Consider the following 16230-nt stretch of genomic DNA (forward strand, 5'->3'; position numbering starts at 1 on the left):
TATTTGGCGGTGATGAGCTGAGCACTTGTGCAATAGTATTATTCTTATCGTGTGCAATGTTGTATAAGGCTGGGTACTGTTCTCGGAGGCTAGCATTGCCTAGCCAAATGTCTTCCCAAAAACGAATCTCTGACCCATCCTTTATTGCAAAAGACCCAAAGCGAAAGAGATGTTTCTTTGCCGCCATTAGGCCGGCCCAAAAGTGTGAGTCTCCAGGTTTCCAATATACATGAGACACTGCCTTTTGGCCTATATACTTATTGCGCAGCATGGTTTGCCAAACATCATCCTCAGTAAGAAGTTTGAACAACCATTTACTAAGTAGGGCCTCATTCTTGACCTGCAGGTCATGAATACCGAGGCCGCCCTGGTCTTTCGGCCTACAAACCACACTCCATTTGGCCAACCTATATTTTTTCTTTTCACCATCTCCTTGCCAAAAGAACCTGGACCTAAAATAATCCAATCTTTGCAAGACCCCCTTTGGGAGCTGGAAGAACGAAAGCATATAGAGGACCATATTTGTGAGGACAGAGTTTATTAAAACCAATCGTCCTCCAACCGAGAGCAACTTGCCTTTCCAGCTGCTCAAGCGTTTCTCTAGTCGCTCCTCTACATGCTTCCACTCCGCAATGGTGAGACGCCGATAATGAATTGGTATTCCCAAATATTTAATTGGGAATTGTCCATGTGCACAACCAAAAAGGTCAACATAATCGGCCGCTGCATCAACAGCTTCTCCAAAGCAGAACAATTCACTTTTATGGAAGTTAATCTTAAGACCCGACATTTGCTCAAACGCTGACAGCAAAAGTTTCAGGTTTCTAGCCTTGTCTAGGTCATGTTCCATAAAAAGAATTGTGTCATCGGCATATTACAGAATAAAGAGACCACCATCCACTAGATGTGGCACTACTCCTGTAATCTGTCCGTCCTGCTTGGCGTGCTCAATCAGAATAGCCAACATGTCAGCAACAATGTTAAATAACATTGGGGATATGGCATCACCCTGTCGTAGTCCTTTTTTTGTCTGAAAGTAATGGCCGACATCATCATTGACTTTAATGGCCACACTACCGCCAGTTACAAAATTTTGGATCCACTTGCACCATTTATCGGAGAAGCCTTTCATCCTTAGGGCATGTTGGAGGAAAGACCATTTGACCTTGTCATAGGCTTTTTCGAAGTCTATTTTGAATACTACTCCACTCATGTTTTTTTGGTGCATCTCATGGACGGTCTCATGCAGGATTACTACGCCATCGAGTATGTTCCTTCCTTGCATGAAAGCTGTTTGAGATGGCCGGACAACATGGTCAGCTACCGAGTTTAATCTATTCGTCGCCACTTTGGTGAAAATCTTGAAGCTGACATTAAGGAGGCATATGGGTCTGAACTGTTGAATCCGTCCGGCCTCCTTAATCTTCGGCAACAAGACAATCTCGCCAAAATTAAGTCTGAATAGGTCAAGTGGGTCGGCATGAAAACAATTGAACAACTCTAAAAGGTCAGACTTGATGATATCCCAGAAATTCTGATAGAATTCTGCGGGGAAACCATCAGGGCCTGGAGCTTTGTTATGTTCCATTTGGAACACCGCAGCTCGCACCTCCTCTTCTGAGAATGGTGCCGTTAGGATATCGTTTTCTTCTGCCGTGACATGTGGAATATCATCTGTTCGGGTCTCATCAAGGGTGAAATTCCCTTCAGCCGGCGCTCCGAAAAGAGATTTGTAGTATTTGGTGATATACTTTTTGAGCTCCTCCTGACCTTCGATCCTCCCCTCATCTTGTTGGAGACTATAAATACATTTCTTCCTATGCCGCCCATTGGCGACCAATTGGAAGTATCTTGTATTACTATCACCCATTAAAATGAAGTCAGCTTTGGATCTCTGGTAGTATTTGATCTCCTCTTCTCGCAGTAGACGGGCAACCATCTCATTAGATTGATTTTTCAATTCAATCTCTTGATGAGATAATGTGCGCGTCTCTGCAATTTTGTCGAGGTCATCAATGATGGTACAGAGCCTTTGTTTTTCCTTTTTATAAATTCCGTTGGTGTGTTTTGCCCATCCAGAGAGGTGTCGCCTCATGGCTCTTATTTTAAAGATCCATCGCTGAATAGGTGTACGACCAACAGCGGGCCTCTCCCAAACATTCTTGATCATGTCTACGAATCCCTCCCTATGCAGCCATCTCAATTCAAATTTGAAAGGGCGCCGGGTGGCTGGGTTCGTAGAGTTAGAATCCAGAATGATGGGTGCATGATCCGATAAGGCCTCGATACGCTCTAGGGATCGCACGGTTATCATAGGAAATTTTAGTTCCCATTCGGTATCCATTAGTACCCTATCGAGCTTCTCGTATGTCGGCACAGATCGGTTGTTTGCCCAAGTGAACTGACGACCCGACATACTGGCCTCCCGAAGATTCAAACTGTCTATCACAGCATTGAATAGGAAAGGCCAATGAGTGTCGAAGTGGTCATTATTTTTCTCTTCCTGGTACCTCAGAATGTTAAAGTCCCCTCCAATAAGTATTGGGTACGGGTTATTCTTAGCCAGGTTAACCAATTCCCGAAGGAAAGCAGATTTATGCTCATCTTGGGCAGCCCCATAGACAGCGACAAGAGTCCATGCAAAATTGTCAGCTCTATTCCGCAGGTGAAATTTTATATGAAATTCACCGATCGAAAAAGCCAACAAGTCCATGGTTGTTGTCATTATCCCAAGAAGGATTCCTCCAGATCTTCCACGAGCTGGTAGACTATGCCATGCGTAGTCGAAACCACCTGATAGATGATCGAGGACATGCGGGCGAAAGTCACACTTGCCAGCCTCAGAAAATTATTGCGGTGAGCTGAGCTGAGGCTGAGGCGAGAGCTGAGACTAGTCGTCAATCATGCGGAGGCGGGAGGTGTTGTATTGACCGCGAGAAATCGTTGGGACTTTGACGGCTGTTTTGTTATGTTGTATACAGTGCTGGGCGGTGGCACGTACGGTGTGTGAGTCACGTTCGGTGTCGCAATGCTACAGCGCCACTACCGCCGTAGACTGAGATCGTGCTGACGATGGGCGGGCAGGCAAATCATTAAAATCGGAGCCTTAATAACCCTCCTGGAAACCCTTGAAATTGTCGTTTTCGTACTGAGCTGAAAAATAACAATGGTGATTTATTTAGCGACTTGTATTCATCGTACTACGTACTAACATCTTGGCATTTTAAACGGAGCTATTATTACTGCTCACTTAATATCATATCCTTTTCGGCTGCTCCAGCTTTTCGAGGAAACTTGTCTTAGCCTGGCTTACATTAAAAGCGTGCTGTCCCCGGCAAAACAAAAAAACATGTGTTATCCCTGGCTTTGCTGGGAGGGATACCAGTTCACGATTTGACACCATGGCCATATGAAATGACAAACCGCTTTTCAGAAAACAAATTGGCAAGCCCCACACGAAAATCTGTGAAATGACAGCGTGGCCCACCCTAATCTTGATCGTTCAGGTGCTCAAACTGCGCCCTAAATAAATGGGATCATCACAAACTTGTCTCTTCATGTGGATAGAAGAAGAGTCAAGCGTTCAAGAAGAAGAAGAAAAGAAATAAACCCATGCATATGCATGCATGCCAGCGATCTTCCTTTTTCTTATTGGGCCAGTTACCCTGGATTGGACGTTGCATTTGAAACACAGCGCGACCCTGTCACCGTTTGAGCTGCAGGGCAGAGAATCCTGCGCTGTTTTTTTACCGTCGCCAGTCACCATGCGCGCTTTTTACAGTCTTTTGAACAGTGATGACTGTGACCAGGAGCAGGAGGGAGGCTCGAGGCCTGGGCCGGCAGGTCCAAAAGGAAATAATAATAACCGAAGGCCCCGAAGGAAAGAAAGGGATAGTGGCAAAAGAAAGAATTTTTTAAAGCTCATTGGTCCCAAACAAATCTATGCCATCATTGCTACTGCTTCAGTTTACTAAAATGCCCCCGCAGGAATTGTTTTTGGAACAAATACTGGCTCGGATGTTGGTTGCTCGACTGGTTTCATGGTCTGTGATTACTCAAAGGACTCTTGTGTGCTAGCATGGTTTTCACTTTTTAGCTTTTTTTTAGGAAATTGCGTTTTTTATTTTTTGGTTCCATTAAAAATGCAGCAGTCTGTAAAAAAAGTAGAAATGATTCCTCAAAACCGTTACCTCAAGGGACCTTATTATACTTTAGCCCAACTCTTGGACTTATTTCTCCGGAAGAACATAGGGCGTCTTCGACACGGAGCTCAAATAGCCCGCAAACGTTCGGACCGAGTTATTCGGACACCGCAAGCCATCCAGCAAGGTCCTGTATTTGTCCGTGGATCCGTCCGGGCGTCCGTTTCCCGAACTAGAAGCAAACCGGGGGGCAGTCTCTGTTCACCGGTATGTCTCAACCGAACAAGACGGCGTATGATGAAGCAAAAGGGAAAATGTTGGAGATGATCCATGATGGAGGCGGAGAAGAAGCCGGAGGCTGCTACGAGGATGGGCTAGTGGACGACTCGGAGAAGGAGGTGTGCGCCCAGCAGCGGGGCACGCACACCCAGGTGGGCACATACACTCAGTCGGGCACGTACACCCAACAACCGGACTCGTACACCAGGCAGCTGGAGCAGGACGACGGCGACCTCGATCCAGAGGAAGGGCCCACTGTGATAGGGAACGTTGCATGAAAATAAAAAAAATCCTATGAAAGACCCAAGATCTAATCTATGAGATGCATAGCAACGAGAGGGAAGTGAGTCTACGTATCCTTGTAGACCGAAAGTATTAGTGTATGTAACACGGTTGATGTAGTCATACTCTTTGCGATCGAATCACAATCCAATCTGATCTAGTGCCGAACGAACGACACCTCCGAGTTTAGCACACGTTCAGCTCGATGGCCTCCTCTCCTCCTTGATCCAGCAAGCGAAGGTGAGGAGGTAGATGAGATCAGGACCAGCCCAACGGCGAGGTGGTGGTGGTGGCAGCGGAATTCCGGCACGACTTTGCCAAGCGCGTACCAGAAACGTGGGACGAGTTGGGAGAGTCAATGGGCAAGGGTCAAGGGGGTGGCTACCCCCATGCGCCTCCCCCCTCTTTATATAGGCTAGGGGCAGGGGACGGTGTCCAAAACCCTTCTAGGGTCATCCACAAGGGAGAAATCCCTTTAAACTTTGAATCAACCCTTTAAATTTAGAGATAAGACCTTATCTCTAGATTTAAATAACATGTTCCTTGGGGAATGGCTCGGCCAGTGTTGCGACAACGAAACCGACAGTGAGTACTAGGGGTACAAACAGAGGTGGAACGTACCTACGGCACAGGTGAAACACTCGGATTTAGCGAGTTGAGGCCCCTCTCGGAGAGGTAATAACCCTACATCTCGTGCCCGGGGGCTTGTGTTTTCTGTGGGGTGTATGATTACAGTGGGTTGCTAACCCTTGTCACGGAGATGAAGGGGGCTTATATAGAGCGCGCCCGCTGAAAGGATCTAGATGACGACTAGAGGGGGTGAATAGGCATTTTTAAACTTTTACACATTTGGCTTCATCCTAATGCAGAATTAAACTAATAGATACTTTTCAAGCACAAATCCTAAATATGCTAGGCTCAACTAAGTGCACCAACAACCTATGCTAAACAAGATAGGCACTTAAGCAAACTAGCAAGCACAAACTATATCACAAGATATGGAAATGTAGGAACAACTAAGCAATTCAACTAGCACAAGATATATCAATATGAGCAAGTATGAATTGCTGAAATAAAGAGTGTGGGTATGAGATAACCACAAGTGAGTCGGGGACGCGGATTTATCCCAAAGTTCACACTCATGAGAGTGCTAATCTCCGTTGAAGTGGTGCCGAAGCCAAAGCTTTGTGGCGTCACCAAGTGAGTCAGTGTAACATCCACGACGCGACTATATCTCCCACGTGTCGGAGCACGACTTAGAGGCATAACCGCATTGTAGGCATGTCCAAGAGGGGTATCTTTACACATCCCATGTACTGAATAAGAAAGGGATAAAGAGTTGGCTTACAATCACCACTTCACACAATACATGAATATAGCATTACATCATCCAGAATACAATCAAGGCCCGACTACGGAACCAAATAAAGAAAGACAACCCCTAATGCTAGATCCCCGATCTTCCCGACTGGGCTCCACTACTGATCAACTGGAAACGAAACAACACAAACACGATCTTCATCGAGCTCCCACTTGAGCTGGATTGCGTCACCTGCACTGGTATCATCAGCACCTGCAACTGTTTGGAAGTATCTGTGAGCCACGAGGATTCAGCAATCTCACACCCCGCGAGATCAAGACTATTTAAGCTTATGGGTAGGAAGGGTAATGAGGTGGAGCTGCAGCAAGCACTAAGCATATATGGTGGCTAACTTACGCAAATAAGAGTGAGAAGAGAAGCAAAGCACAGTTGTGAACTAGAAGTGATCAAGAAGTGATCCTGAAACTACTTACGTTCAAGCATAACACAAGAACCATGTTCACTTCCCGGACTCCGCCGAAAAGAGACCATCACGGCTACACACGCGGTTGATGCATTTTAATTTGATTAAGTGTCAAGTTTTCTACAACCGGATATTAACAAATTCCCATCTGCCCATAACCGCGGGGACGGCTTTCGAAAGTTCAAAACCCTGCAGGGGTGTCCCAACTTAGCCCATCACAAGCTCTCACGGTCAACGAAGGATATTCCTTCTCCCAGGAAGACCCGATCAGGCTTGGAATCCCGGTTACAAGACATTTCGACAATGGTAAAACAAGACCAGCAAAGCCGCCCGAATGTGCCGACAAATCCCGATAGGAGCTGCACATATCTCGCTCTCAGGGCACACTGGATGAGCAATCCGTACAACTAAAACCAACTCTCAAGTTTCCCCGAGGTGGCGCTGCAAGGGGCTCTAGTTTGGACCAACACTAAGAGGAGCACTGGCCCGGGGGGTTAAAATAAAGATGACCCTCCGGAGCGCGACTCCCAAGGGAAAAGTAGGTGGTGGTGAGGCAAATGGTAAAACCAAGGTTGGGCCTTGCTAGAGGAGTTTTATTCAAAGCGAACTGTTAAGGGGTCCCCATAACACCCAATCATGTAAGGAACGCAAAATCAAGGAACATAACACCGGTATGATAGAAACTAGGGCGGCAAGAGTGGAACAAATCACCAGGCAAAAGGCCGAGCCTTCCACCCTTTACCAAGTATATAGATGCATTAATTAAATAAGAGATATTGTGATATCCCAACATAAACATGTTCCAACATGGAACAAACTCCATCTTCACCTACAACTAGCAACGCTATAAGAGGGGCCGAGCAAAGCGGTAACATAGCCAAACAACGGTTTGCTAGGAAAGGTGGGTTAGAGGCTTGACATGGCAATATGGGAGGCATGATAAAGCAAGTGGTAGGTATCGCGGCATAGCAATAGAGCGGGCAACTAGGAAGCAAATATAGAAGTGATTTCGAGGGTATGGTCATCTTGCTTGAAATTCTGCAAGGAAGAAGAACGAGTCCATGAAGAAGACAAACAGACGAAGTCGAACGAATCCTCACAAACGCGACGTTATCGGAACTAACCCGAAGAAGCAACACCGAAAAGAAGCACACAACATAGTAAACAACCATCACATAAGAATGACATGATGCACAACCAAGTATGATGCATGTCCAGTTTAATGAGGCATGGCATGGCAAAGTGCACAAACAAAACTACAAGTTAAGTGGAGCCCAATATGCAACGAGTTGCATATTGACAAAACACCACATCAATTATTTAGTTCACTCCTGGTTAGGTACTCAACAATATTAAATGTTGTTTAAACATGGCAAGAGGTGGAGCATAAGTAAACTAAACATTTAGGCAAGTTTAAATGAGGCTGGAAATAACAAACAACAAATCCGGAAAAATCCTCATGAGCATATATTAGATTTGGTACTGTTCTGCCCTAACACAATTTTAGAGTTGTTAAACATACAAAGTAAGGTCACCATGATAAACTAGGCATTTTTCTACCCCATTTACATATAAAGTTTATTAAAATCCGAGTTACGGTTATTTAGTTATGAAAAAAACATTTTAACAAGTTATTTAAGAAAATTTAAACAAACAACATTTTAAACATGCGTGAAAGTGGAAAATTATTAATCAACACATAATTCTAAGCATTTTACATATTAAATTTGTTTAAATCCGATGGACGGTTGTGGAGTTATTATATGCATGAAATGCAAGGGTTTTTCTGTAAAACAACCATCTCAGGATTAATAGTTAAATTCGTTCCACGGGAAAAAACATGATTCAGGCCGCATCTAAGATCTGGCCCAACAGGAGGAAACAAAAGGGGCGCCGGGGTGTGCCTCCCCATGGGCCAGGCCCAGTTTGTGCAGAGGCCTCGCTGGCCGGCTGGATGGAGATGCGGGGAGGCAGGCCGAAGCTCTCCCATGGGCCGGTGCCGCTGTAGAGGCCCACGCGGCAGAACGAGGGCGTGCAGTTGCGGCCCAGCCACGTTCGAAGTCAACGGGGGCAGCGCTCGTCGGCTCGTCCCTGAAGCGAGGATCGAGCAGGCACTCGATGCGGACGACGGCGGCGAACAGCTCATCAAATCCACCTGATCCGGGCAAGGTAGCGGCAGGGGAGGCCGGAAATGGGCAGGACGACGGTGGGGCACCCAGATCCGGCGGCCATGGGGGTCCCTGTTCAAGGCGGGAGATAAAGAGAGGTTAGAGGAAGGAGGAGAAGGAGATGGCCAGGGAAGGAGTAGGGCGGCGGGGTCCGGCCTGGGAGGTCCTCCGACGAGGCTCGCCGGCGACGGGGTCTCCGGTGGCCGTACCGCGAGCTGACGAGGGCAGCGCAGACTCCTGGCGACGCTCGGGGGCGGAGGGAGTTGCCTCGATCCAGACTGGATCGGGCACTGCGGGAGGAGCAGTGGCGGCGCTTCGGGCTCGGACGGGCTCGCGGTGGGCCTGCAGGGCCGCGACGGCTTGGAGGTGGAGGAGGAGGTGCCAAGTGGCGGCGGCACTGTGGAGGGGTGCGGAAAACAAGGGGTGATGGCTAGTGAGGGAGTCCTGGATTAGGGGGTGTCCGGATAGCCGGACTATACCTTCGGCCAGACTCCTGGACTATGAAGATACAAGATTGAAGACTTCGTCCCGTGTCCGGAAGGGACTTTCCTTGGCGTGGAAGGCAAGCTTGGTGATACGGATATGTAGATCTCCTACCATTGTAACCGACTGTGTGTAACCCTAGCCCTCTCCGGTGTCTATAGAAACCGGAGGGTTTTAGTCCATAGGACGAACAACAATCATACCATAGGCTAGCTTTTAGGGTTTAGCCTCTCTGATCTTGTGGTAGATCTACTCTTTTACTACCCATATCATCAATATTAATCAAGCAGGACATAGGGTTTTACCTCCATCAAGAGGGCCCGAACCTGGGTAAAGCATTGTGTCCCCTGCCTCCTGTTACCATTCGACCTAGACGCACAGTTCGGGACCCCCTACCCGAGATCTGCCGGTTTTGACACCGACATTGGTGCTTTCATTGAGAGTTCCTCTGTGCCGTCGCCATCAGGAAGGATGCCTCATCCCGTCTTTAAAGACGGCACCGTTGCTAAGGGAGCTTTGGCTGTCGGCCAAACTCTCCGGCTAGGCGGTTTCCTTATGACCGCCTGTTCGGCTGCTGCGCCGATGATGACCTCTCGGGTCATCGAAAGCAATCTTCACGTCAGCTCGGAATTCGCCGAGCGGCTAGATCCAATGGAGCTCTCTTCCCTAAACGAGCTCTTGGATCGCTTCGCCGCCCTGGGAGTCACTATGGATTACGACCAGATTGGGTCTAAACCCGATCTGAGAGATATTAACTCCCCCTAGGTCACCCATCACGTCGCCGTGGTTGAGGGACAGTGCGGCGACCCTTCATCTATCTTAATGACTAGATATGTCTGGATTCCCGATCCCTCCAAGTCGGATACCCGCGGAGGGGAGGACATCACTCAAGACCTGAACTTAAAGTCAGGTGACGGGCTAGATTCATTGGACAGCATCCAAGAATCCAAACTTCCGAGTTCGGAAACTCCTTGGCCCTTGGGTCTCAGATTGGGTGAGGTTTCGGATTTGATTCCGCCCACCCACCTGTACATAAGCGATCTATCCCAAATTAGGCAAGAGCCCGAAGAAACAGTACATCATTACTGGGCCAGATTCCTCCTGGTTATGAACAGGATAAAGGACTGCTGTGAGGAAGACGCAATTTTATTCTTCTGCAATAATTGCACGGACAAGGGAATCCGCAACGCCATAAGTCACCATGATATTACACGCTTCGCTGACTTGGCGTCCATAGTACGAAAGTACTGTGTGATGGAAAGCGCCTAGAAAACCGAAATAAAATTTTGGGACAATCCGGCCCTGAATACAAACCCAGTCCGAAACAGAAGGGTGCATCATCGCCAGACACCCGAGTTTAATACCAAAAAGCAAAAGCCCTCTACAGGGCACAGAACCGTACTGGAAGGATGGCTTAATGGACCCTGTAAAATCCATAGTGCAGAGGGTGCCACACCAACTCACAGCCTCAGAGCATGTTGGATACTCCGGCAGGTGGCAAAAATTGGCGAAGATCTTCTAATTCCAGAAGCCACAGAAAGCCACCCCAGAGAAACCAGTACGGTATTAACAGTCTTCGAGACTTTCGCATCAAATAATATGCGAAAAAGAACACTTTGCGGCCTTGCCGAAGTCTACCAAGTAGCAACAATAAACCCATGGAGTGACACGGCTATTACTTTTAACGCTAGTGATGAACCTAAATTCCGAACAGCCCGAGCACCAGCCGCATTGGTCCTCAGTCCAATAGTGGACGGCTTTCGTCTTACCAAGGTACTCATGGATGGCGGCAGCGGATTGAACCTCATTTATGAGGAAACCCTTCAAAAAATGGAAATAGACTGGAACCGCATTGAGCGAAGCAACACAACCTTTAGAGGAATAATCCCCAGTCGGGAAGCGCGCTGTATAGGAAAAATCACACTAGATGTGGTGTTCGGCACGCCGGATAATTACAGGTCCGAAGAGGTCACGTTCCAGGTGGCCCCGTTCAGTAGCAGATATCACGCTCTGCTAGGGCGGGAAGCGTTTACAGTCTTCCAAGCAATACCCCATTACGGGTACATGAAGCTCAAGATGCCCGAGCCTAACGGAATCATCACTCTCGTTAGTGATCCGGACATAGCACTCCATGCCGAAAACAAGACAGCCGCACTGGCCCTCGAGGCGCTATCCGAAGCCCTAGCGGCTAAGGAACTGACTGCCCTGCGGTCCACAGTGAATAGGGACAATGTGATACTCGATAAAAGATCCAAGTCCACCTCCTTTAAACCGGCGGACGAAATAGTCAAATTCCAGGTCCATCCAACGGACCCCAATAAAACAGCTTCCATCGGGGCACAGTTAAACCCTGATGTAGACACCGCACTGCGAGAGTTCCTATGAGAGAACTGGGACATTTTCGCCTGGCACTCTTCAGATATGCCAGGAATCCCACGCAGGCTGGCCGAACACAGCTTAAATATCCTAAAAGGATTCAAGCCAGTCAAACAGGCTCTTCGGCATTTTTCCGAACCTAAGAGACAGGCCATGGGAGAGGAACTAGCCAAGCTATTGGAGGCCGGATTCATCAAAGATATAAAACATCCGGACTGGCTAGCAAACCTGGTGATGGTACCAAAGAAGGACAAATCCTGGCGCCTGTGCGTTGATTTCAAAGACCTTAACAAGGCTTGCCCAACGGATCCCTTCCCTCTCCCCCGCATCGATCAAATTATCGACGCTACCACATGACACGATTCGTTGTGTTTCCACGACGCATACTCCGGCTACCATCAAATAAAGATGGCAGAGTCAGACCAAGCCGCAACGGCATTCATCACACCATATGGCCCATTCTGCTTCAACACAATGCCCTTCGGGCTCAAAAACGCCGGCGCAACATATCAGCGCATGATTCAGACATGTCCGGCAAACCAGATCGGCAAAACAGTGGAGGCATACGTAGATGATGTGGTCGTTAAAACAAGACATGTTGAATCTCTAGTAGACGACTTGAGGCTAACATTCGATAACCTCCGAACATACGACATCAAGCTCAACCCGGAAAAATGCATTTTCGGCGTTCCAGCTGGAAAGCTCTTGGGCTTCATTGTATCCGGTAGAGGAATTGAAGCAAATCCAGCCAAGATCCGAGCTCTGTCACAATTGGATATCCCGAAGGACCTCAAACAAATACAAAAATTAACCGGATGCGTAGCGGCTCTAAGCCGCTTTATCTCCCGCCTAGGAGAAAAGGCACTACCCCTTTACCGCCTCCTTCGGCGCATCGAACACTTTGAGTGGACGGATGCAGCCACGGCCGGACTCGACGAAATAAAAGCCATCTTGGCAACAAACCCAGTCCTAGCCGCGCCAAACATTGGCGAACCAATGCTATTATACATTGCAGCAACCCATCAGGTTGTAAGCGCAGTGCTCGTCGTTGAACGAGAAACGGACGGACACAAATTCCCCCTTCAAAAGCCGGTCTATTACGTGTCCACTGTCCTTACTCCGTGCAAGTCATGGTACCCGCATTATCAAAATATTGCGTACGCGGTATTTATGGCATCCCGGAAGCTGCGACACTACTTTCAAGAGTGTTCAATAACAGTAGCCTTGGAAGTGCCACTTAACGATATTATAAACAACCGCGACACGACGGGCCGGATTGCAAAATGGGCCATTGAGCTCCTCCCGTTTGACATAACTTACAAGCCACAGCGAGCTATCAAGTCGCAAGTTTTGGCCGACTTCGTCGTAGAATGGACGGAGCCGAACTCCGTAAAGAGTACGACACATATTCAAACTGGGTCATGCACTTCGACGGCTCCAAAATGTTGGCCGGTCTAGGGGTTGGCATCGTTTTGACGTCCCCCACAGGAGACACAGTTCAATACGTACTCCAGATAATGTACACGGACTCCAATAATGCAGCCCAATATGAGGCCCTTTTACATGGTCTCCGGATGGCAGTATCCATAGGCATTCAACGCCTAGAGGTGCGCGGGGACTCGAACCTCGCAATATCCCAAATAAACGGAGACTTTGATGCCAAAGATCCAAAAATGGCAGCTTATCATAACGCCGTCCTAAAAATGTCGGCTCGGTTCGAAGGGCTTGAATTTCACCATATAGCCCGGGAAAATAATCAGGCGGCAGATGTCCTGGCACGCATCAGCGCAAAACGCGATGTAGTCCCCCCCAACATCTTCCTGGAAAGGCTGTTCAAGCCATCCGTAGTATGGGAAGGGGAACCCGGCAATAATAGCCTGGACCCAACCGCACTGCCCGACACCGAACACTCTGACACAATTGGAGGCTCTGCCAATGAAATAACACCTTCAGCCCACGTAATAATGGCCGTCATCGCCCCGTGTACAGAACCATTCCTCGCCTACCTTACCAGGCAGGAACTCCTTGAGGACCAAAATGAGGCACGCTGCATAGTGCGGCGATCTAAAGCCTATAAAGTCCACGAGGGAGAGCTTTATAAGAAAAGCACTACCGGAGTCCTTCAAAGGTGCATCTCCGAAGAGGAAGGGCGGAACCTCCTGGCTGAATTCATGCCGGACTCGGCGGACATCACGCTGCAGCTCGGTCCCTTGTAAGCAAGGCCTTCCGTACAGGCTTTTATTGGCCGACGGCCCGGGCAGACGCCCAGGACTTAGTCCAATGATGCGTCGGTTGCTAGCTTTTTGCAAACCAAAGCCATATGCCACCCACCGCCCTCCAAACTATCCCCATCACTTGGCCCTTCGCGGTCTGGGGGCTTGACATGGTTGGACCCCTTAAAGGCGGAACCCACAAGAAAAAATACTTGCTGGTCATGGTGGATAAGTTCACCAAATGGATAGAAGCCAAGCATGTTAAGACGGCCGAATCCGGACTGGTGATAGACTTTATATCCGGGGTTGTACACCGTTACGACGTCCCCCACAACATCATCACTGATAACGGCACGAACTTTATGGCCGATGAGGTAAAACTCTGGTGCAAAAACATGGGCATCAAGCTCGATTATGCTTCCGTGTATCACCCACAAACCAACGGCCAGGTCGAACGTGCAAATGGTCTTACCATGAGCGGCATCAAACCCAGATTAGTGCGGTCCCTTAAGGAATCTAATACGCGCTGGGTAGAGGAGCTCGACTCCGTACTCTGGGGGCTGCGGACCACGCCGAATCGCACCACCAGATACACACCATTCTTCATGGTGTACGATGCAGAGGCAGTTTTGCCCTGCGACATAATTCATGACTCACCTCGAGTCCGCATGTACGAAGAAAGAGAAGCCGAGCTCGATCGGCAGGACAGTTTGGACGCCTTGGAGGAAGAGCGAGACGTGGCAAAAGCCCGTTCCGCATTCTATCAACATCAGGCTCGAAGATACCAAAGCAGAGAAGTACGGGCCAAAAATTACAATATTGGCGAATTAGTTCTACGCCTGCCGGAGAAGAAAAAGGACAAACTCAAGCCCAAGTGGGAAGGTCCCTTCATAATCGGCCATGTCCTAACTGGTGGAGCGTATCGCCTGCGAGATGCATCGGATAACCGACTCGAGCCGAACCCATGGAACGCAACCCGTCTATGAAGATTCTATGCCTAGCGCCGGACTCTGTGTTCGTCTCCTTCCTCTGTCCATTTTTTATATACTTCCTGTCTTACAATTCTCTCCTTCTCCTCTCTCTCTCTTATAGCCCTTAAAGGCTCATAAAGTGACGCGCTATCCACGCTCATTAAACCTGGGGGCTTCTTTAAACAGAAGCTTATTTATACGGGCTTCATGCCCAACACGTGTGTCACACTTCCACATGTACCTTTTATTCGCCATTATATGCATCGATATGACTTAAGTTTTGGCCAAGCTGGGTTGCCTGGCTCCTGTGCTTACCCCTACATTCCCGATTGTTCGGCTAGGTGGTAAAGGGAGCACCTTTGCGATTGTTACTGCCGGGTCAGCCGGATGTGTACCTCAGACTGGGTGAAGCCGAAAGCTAGCGTTCTTAAGGGAATATTCGGTCGGTGAACTAAAGATGATCTTTTCTTTCACTTATTTATCTGTACGCCCCCAGATGTTTTTCCTGCGTCTCGTTTCGCAGAATGGATATGCACTTTAGGGCATGCCTCCCAGGGAAAGGAACCCCTAACTGAACTATTCTCCCTGGAAGATGTTTCTTACTAACCATGTAATATAACATAACTAGTTGGGCACTTGTCTGTTCAAGCACTAATGACCCCTACGCCTGGTCTCCATGCATACCCCGGTTCTTATATAACCGCGAGGGTATTCGGACACACTCCGGACCGTCAGGTCCCGAGGTTGAAGCGAAAAAGTCGGCCATGACAAACGATCTACAATCCGGCTAGAAGGTATTACACATGTCAATTAAAATTACATAGTCAATCTGACTGATTGTATTCCTCTTCAATTCCATCTAACATGCTGTCTAGTTTACAGTCCTGTTGGGAATACTTTGCGGCCAACTCTACTTGGCCGTATACTAAGCTCATAGGGATCTCCTTCCCATCGGGCCCTACGGGTCCGACCTCGGCCATGTGGTTTGGGTCAGCCTTCGTGTACTGCGTCTTCACCATGGCCCAGGCCTCCCTGGCACCTTGACGGTAGGCCAACATCTTCCACAATCGGATGCGCCGCCGCGCTCCCTTCAGCTTCTATACAAGCTCTCCAAGGCCTTCGGACATGGAGACGGACGGCCACAAGGCCTGGGCGACGCCTTGCATCACTTGCCGAACTCGCTCGTGCAGTTGCGAGAGCTCGGGAAGAAGGTCACCCGTAGAACCGGGCATTTCCTCTGCAGGACGACCTGTCAGCATACCTACAGACATTACTCTGTTAGTCGACTTCCTCGCCGAACCCTTTTTTTAAAAGTTCGTTTAAGCACTTACTATATATGCCGCGTCGAAGCCGCTGATTCTCCTTCACGGAGTCCAACAGCTGGGCACGAACGTCCTTCAGTTCAATGCCTAGCTTGGTGTTGGCATCTTGGAGATCGTTCTTCTCCCGCCTCACCTTTGTCACCACGCTCTCACTAGCCTTTAGCTGGGGTCGGAGTTGTTGCACTTCCGGATTTAATCCAGCGCCATCTG

This window comes from Triticum aestivum, chromosome 6A, assembly GCF_018294505.1.
Source record: "Triticum aestivum cultivar Chinese Spring chromosome 6A, IWGSC CS RefSeq v2.1, whole genome shotgun sequence".
NCBI lineage: Eukaryota > Viridiplantae > Streptophyta > Magnoliopsida > Poales > Poaceae > Triticum > Triticum aestivum.